Raw genomic sequence first — 6,613 nt, 5'->3', positions numbered from 1 at the left:
ACATTTTATTAAAACTTGTCACGTCGATGTGAAGAATTCCAAGTCACCATAGTAAATACCGTAGATCCTTAAATAATCTACTTTGTGTTGTACTGGACTAAATAATTAGGCCGCCTACAGTATTGAGTCAATTTTACCGAAAAGTTAATGACTCAAGCCCTGTTTAGTGATACTTGTATAAGATGGATTATCCAATTTAGTTTTCCTTTTTTCTTCTTTTTCAATTTTATTTGATTTATCATTGTTAATTTTCTTTTACTTCTCTTTTTACTCTCTTTTCTGAATCATTATTTGTATGGCTTCTGAGAGTTTGGCCCCTTCTATGACATTTCGAATTATTTTTGAAAAGATTAAGGTAAAGTTAGAAACAAATTACAGTCGGTGAATATTTTTAAAGATAGGAGGAGAACATTGCACTAGAGGAAATCGACATCGAACAATTTAAAGAGAAAAATTGTAAGCTATGTTGGAGAAGAAAGATGTTTACTAAATTTTATATAAAAATTTGGAACATTTGACCCTCCAAAGAAATTGTTCTCCGATAATATTCAATTATTGCCGGTGAAAGCGTTGCCACCATAGTCTTTAAGCTAGTAGAGGAAGACAATGTCGTGACTTCCCGTACCAAAAGGAAAGATAAGCTTGAGGTGGTTGAATCGAAATTTTTTGCGGGTGAAAAGTGCTATGATTACTTTAATTACTGCAAAAATAAGGATCATCTGTTGCACCGAAGGGTTGGAGAATCAACAAAAACATTGTTCATGAACGATCACTGTACAAGGCTATATCACGTGAAAAAGTCACAAATCAGAAGGATCAACGCACCACATCAATATTATGTTACGTATAACTACGAGTGACTGATTTATCGTAATCAATAATATTAATGACTAAATCGTTAATTTGAAACATAACTGGAAAAAAAAATATACTCAAACAACAATGGGCTATTTTATGTGGTTTACCCCTGGCCTTTCTATGGGCGCTTGTTATATTCGGTTTCTCCATCCGTTTATGCTATCTAGGGTTTCTGTTTTATTTTCTCTTACGGGACTGTCGAGGTCTGGAAGCCAGCCGCAAGGAATGCAAATACGATGAGCAGGCATCGCCGTCTTCGGTGATAGATGGCCAAACAGTGAGTTCAGAAGCCTGGGGGTCGCTTTACTCCATACATCGGCGGTGAGCCTAAGCGTGTTTGGTTCGGAAACGGCTTTTCAGGTGTTTTCTAATTCACTCTTGTTTTTTCTTCATTTCCTCGTAATGGAAATTGACGGATATGGATATGATGGCTTAAAAGTAAAAGGTCTGAGCAAGGAAGCTTATGGTGGTAGTCTGATAATGGTGTCGAAGGGAGAAAGGGAGAGGGCCCCGGTCCTTGTTTCAAGTCATTGCATTGCGGACTCTCGCAACCTCTCCTACAACAACCAAAGCTTCTGCTTTTAATAAGCATCGGCTGCGGGTTGAAATAAAAGGCGTTGGCTGCGTTTCTAGTATTAAACGCTGGCCTAGACTTCTCCCAACATTTCTTTCTTTACTTTCCCTTTTGGCTTTAACATTTGTCAACTGCCTTATTGCTTCCCTTGCGTTGATCAAACCTTCTTGGCTGATCCATTTTATTTGTTTACATTGTCCCTTTGTTGTTTCTTTTTTTTACTTATTTGCTCCTTGTTGACGATTTGAGCTTGTTATGATGTGCATGTTTTCTGAATTCGATGCATTGTTGCTTATTGAAGGTGGTGGAATATGTCGAGCTGGAGGAACAGAGGTGGTGGATTATGTCGAGCTGGAGGAACAGGGAAGTATTGCCGATGAATGGCTCTGGGGCATTTGTAGTGGAGATATTACTATAATCAAGAGTCGACGAGAACAGTTTTTGATATGCTTGTCCAATATGTGTTTTTTTTTTGTTAACATAAGATTTGCTTCTGTAAGAAGAATTAGAATGGGCAATACATTTGTTTCAGCGATCCTCTCATTTAATTTGCCTCCATGATGAGTTCATACAAATTCTCCTTTAAGAATGTGATGTTTACGTTGAGGAATCCGGGTTCTTAACTGTACTGACCGTAAAGCAGCCATTTAACCCATATTTCGGCTTTTTAAAATGTACCTGTGAGGTGTAATTCCTTCAATTTTCTTTCGTTTCTTTAACACATGATTATGAACCTAAACATTGGAAGATCTGGATGCTAATGAAATCCTTTATATAACCGAGACAGCTTTTTGGTTCAGAGCAAGTTCTATAAAATCTCAAATCTCTGTGTGAGCCAAAATCATAAAAGCGTACAAACAAGTCAATTTTTTGTAATCAAGTAAAAATCTTTACCCTTTATGATGTGCAAGTCTTTTTTTTTTTGTGTCCATAAGGTTTTCTTCAATCTTCTACTAAAGATGCCATTATTAAATGCAAGTATCACCCTTGGCGACAATAGCAAAATGAATGCCATTACTATGTGTTCACTCACAAAGCTGGAATATGAGATGGAAGTGAAGTTAATTTTTACTACATAACTGAGCCTTTAAAAAGAAAACATCAAGAACAAGATCTTTGAACCGAGTAACGTACCTTAAACTGGAACTGCTAGAAGACTCTTTACTCCTTTCTGACCAATCTCAACAAGAACTTCATCAGTGTAGGGCTTCAGCCATTGAACAGGCCCGACTCGACTCTGGAAGGACAGCATGGAGAATAAGTCTGAGCATAATAGTTATGAACTTTTTAAACAAAAGCAGAAACTTGGTTCTAAAACCCACCTGGTAAGCAAGAGTACGATCATTTCCGATACATCTGGCTTTCAGCTCTTTCATAATTAAGTAGATGCACTCCTCCATTTGATCTTTGTATGGATCCATCAGCGTCCTCAACATAGCTGACTGGTACCCCATGGGCACTGAAAAATATCATGACCTGAAGTTTTACGGATTATTAGAATTGCAATAAAGTCTATCAGAGAGAGACCATGATTCAAGGTAATCAAAGTATAATCAATGAATTTATGCATCAAAAAGTACACAAAGAAACCAAACTAACCTCTTAAGGCTTTGCAAATTTAATCAATTCTTTCTCAATTAAGTCTGCCATAAATCGAATATAACCTTGTCGTTGATACCACGAAAGAATGACAGAAACAGGGAGTCTCGATAAATATGCATCTTCCCTGAAATTTAACCCACAGCCGTTTATGAAGGAGACCACTAATGGATAGTTTAGTGTAAAACAAATTATCGAGACAAAGTGAGATAGTTGAAAATGCGTTGAAGAACTCGGATGCTGGACCCAGTTGTGGAGATGGAGAACTGAGGATATAGTGGCAGCACAACGAGCTTTGTTATTCTGTCCCGCTTAATCTGTTCCATAAAAAAATGAAAGCTAAGCAATAAATACTCGGTGTGCTTTGGAGATAGTTCATTCAGTGCTAAAACGGATAGTTACCTTATTAAAATGAGAATTATAATTTCAAGTTACATGAATTATGATGGCATAGTTATGATGGCATAGTCTTATAATGCCATGAACTTGCAGGAGGGCATGTCATTGTTTTCCTATATTACCGATATCCAGAGATGCATTGGACGTGGATACTTAGAAAGAGTCAATGCATTGTAAATTCTTTCTTTTCTTCACACATCCCATATTCTGCAAACAACAAGCTTCATCATAAAGCACTAATCAATAGCATGGTTCACTTTGGAAAGATTCATACAAAAAACAAAACCTTCAAGCTAAAATTATCCACCTGAAACAAATCCTTCAAACTAGAATTTCAAATGCAAATAACAACAAGCTTTCATGACACGAAAACACCATTCACTTTGTATCAAATACCCATATGAAAGAAAAGGCAATTGTTTCAATTCTATACAACACTAGCCTAGAAGGAGAAAGTAAAATGCCAATTTCTTCAAAGAAGAGAACTCATTTTACCTGTTCATCAGTGATTTTACGCAGAGGCGACCCACCACCAATGGCAGCATACCCTTCTTTGCTCTTGGGAGCTCGGAGAACAGATATCAACTTCGCCAGTGGTCCTTGTAGAAACCTTAATAGCCGAGGCAGCCGTATAATGTCCTACATAACAAACATTATCCATCAGCACACCATTGAGACATAACTTAATACCCATAAATATTTATACAAAAATCATATAAAAGTAGCAAGAAGACCAACATACAGGATTAGCAAACAAGTTATACAAAAATGGTTGAACATCGTTAAGAGTCTCTGGGCCCCCGAGATTCAAAAGTAGGACCCCAAGCTTCTCCTCCGCAGCGTGTGAGAAATGAGATTCCGCCACATTTTCGGGGAAGGTGCACACCCCCACCGCACAATTCGTTTGTAAGTTCAGATTTCTCTTCTGAATTGGTCCATTGCTGAGATTGCGTCCTTTGAGAACGCTACGATCTTGAGTATTCGAATCGGAACTTGAAATGATAAGGGGTTTCGATGAAGGTTTATCAACATCATTAAGTACCACAGAGAAATTGCGTGATGCAGAGGCTATATATCTGCGCCGAGGAATCGACCTGGAAACAAGAAAAAATAAGAAATTAACCAAGGCGTAATTTGGTAAACATTTAGGAAAGTTATTAGGATCTAAAACTTCACAAAAACCAAGTATAAACCTTTGATTAAAACCCAGAAAATACAGAGTACAATATGTTGACCTTGAGAATGTATCATTATAATTGCAGAGACCGGAACCAGATAAAGACGCAGCCTCCGTGGTTTTTGATCTGAAGACCTCTATTTTTTTCTTTTAATTGAAAGTGCAATAGAAAATTGGGTGTTAGGTGGATTTGAGAGAGATTCTTTTAAGGGTTAGTTGAGAAGGAAATGGCGAAATTTTGTTTATGACAATCGCAAAGTCAAATAAAAACTGCAGTCCCAAAGGCCAAACGTATTGTTAAAGTCAAACCTACACACGAGTATTGTATCCGGAAGGATAGACTAATATACGGTTAATATATAATATTATCAGATACATTAAAAAAATATTTGATAAATTTAGTTTAGCGTTATCGGAAATATCGAGTAATAATAATAATGTAATAGGTGAAAATCATGAAGAAATATTAAAAAATTTGGCAACCGGTAAACTTAGCTTATCGGTTTGTGTCCATACTTTATAAAAATATATTGATCGATAACAATATAACAAGTAAAAAAAATACAAAACTGGTCTATAAATGACAAAACAGGTAAAACGCTACCAGATATATTGAAAGTGTCGATACTTTATAAAAATGTATCAATCCATAACAATATAACAGGTAAAAAAAATGACAAAACCGATCTATAAATGACAAAACAGGTAAAGCGCTACCGGATATATTGAAAGTGTCGATACTTTATAAAAATGTATCAATCCATAACAATATAACAGGTAAAAAAATGACAAAATCGGTCTATAAATGACAAAACAGGTAAAGCGCTACCGGATATGTTGATAGTGTCGATACTTTATAAAAATGTATCGATCCATAACAATAAAACAGGTAAAAAACTGATAAAACCGATCTATAAATGACAAAACAGGTAAAGCGCTACCAGATATGTTGATAGTGTCGATACTTTATTATAAGTATCGACACTTTTGAAATTTAAAAGAGAAGAAGTTATAGCGCTAATAAAGTGTCGATACTTTATAAAAATGTATCGATCCATAACAATATAACATGTAAAAATATGATAAAACCGGTCTCGAAATGACAAAATCGGTAAAGAGCTACCGGATATGTTGATAGTGTCGATACTTTATTATAAGTATCGACACTTTTGGAATTTAAAAGAAAAGAAGTTATAGCGCCAATAAAGTGTCGATACTTTATAAAAATGTATCGATCCATAATAATATAACAGGTAAAAATATAACAAAACCGATCTCGAAATGACAAAATCGATAGTATAAAAATGTGTTTGTGTGGTCATTTTTATTTCAGAATTTTTATTTTTTAATATAAAAAGTTTGATATTTTAAGTAAAACCTAGTAAGAAAAGAACAAAAACTTTGCAGTAACAAAAGAATAACATTGGGAAACCCACCATGTTATAAGTTTCTCAAAGAACAAAAACCCAGAAATAGACATCTTTCAACGCAAACTTATGATATACTCTTATTATCTCCATATGATAAAGTTAGGTAAGTTTTAGTTTCTCAAAGAATAAATTTATAATTGAAGAACTCAAACTGGTGTACGCATAAGAGTCGATGCATTTATGAAAAGTATCGATTCAAAAAACATCGAAATCGATAATTATTATGTAACAGATAAATTTACAATGTAACCGATAAAAATATACTGGTTAATTAGCAAATAGGCTTACATTATGTATCGACACTCTTTAAATATGTGTCGACACTTTTTTCCCAAAATAAAAGCACAACGAGGTGCACGCATAAAGTGTCGATACATTTAAAATTGTATCAATCCCAAAAACATCAAAACCGATAATTATAATGTAATAGGTAAATTTGTAATGTTACCAGTTTAAATATACCTATTTAGTTAGAAAATAGGTCAATATAAGCGCTACCTATTACATTATATAAGCGCTACCTAATATATTATTGTACTTGATAATATTTCCAGTTAAATAATATAATATAACCGA

The 6,613-nt window shown here is 34.8% G+C and overlaps 1 long non-coding RNA gene and 1 pseudogene across 1 annotated transcript; one reads left to right on the top strand and one right to left on the bottom strand.

Annotated features, from left to right (window-relative positions):
• The first annotated feature begins 1,036 nt into the window (after positions 1 to 1,036).
• LOC120163760 lies at positions 1,037 to 1,990 on the top strand. Its single transcript, XR_005519682.1, has 2 exons — positions 1,037 to 1,218; positions 1,734 to 1,990. It is a non-coding gene; the product is annotated as an uncharacterized LOC120163760 (long non-coding RNA).
• A 366-nt stretch (positions 1,991 to 2,356) lies between these two features.
• On the bottom strand, positions 2,357 to 6,087 carry LOC120163789 (annotated as a pseudogene).
• Between the last annotated feature and the right edge of the window lie 526 nt (positions 6,088 to 6,613).

Source organism: Hibiscus syriacus, unplaced genomic scaffold, assembly GCF_006381635.1.
Source record: "Hibiscus syriacus cultivar Baekdansim isolate YM2019G1 unplaced genomic scaffold, ASM638163v2 tig00111495_pilon, whole genome shotgun sequence".
NCBI classification, from domain to species: domain Eukaryota; kingdom Viridiplantae; phylum Streptophyta; class Magnoliopsida; order Malvales; family Malvaceae; genus Hibiscus; species Hibiscus syriacus.
The sequence above is the reverse complement of the archived record's forward strand: the minus strand, read 5'-3'. Positions and strand labels throughout refer to the sequence as shown.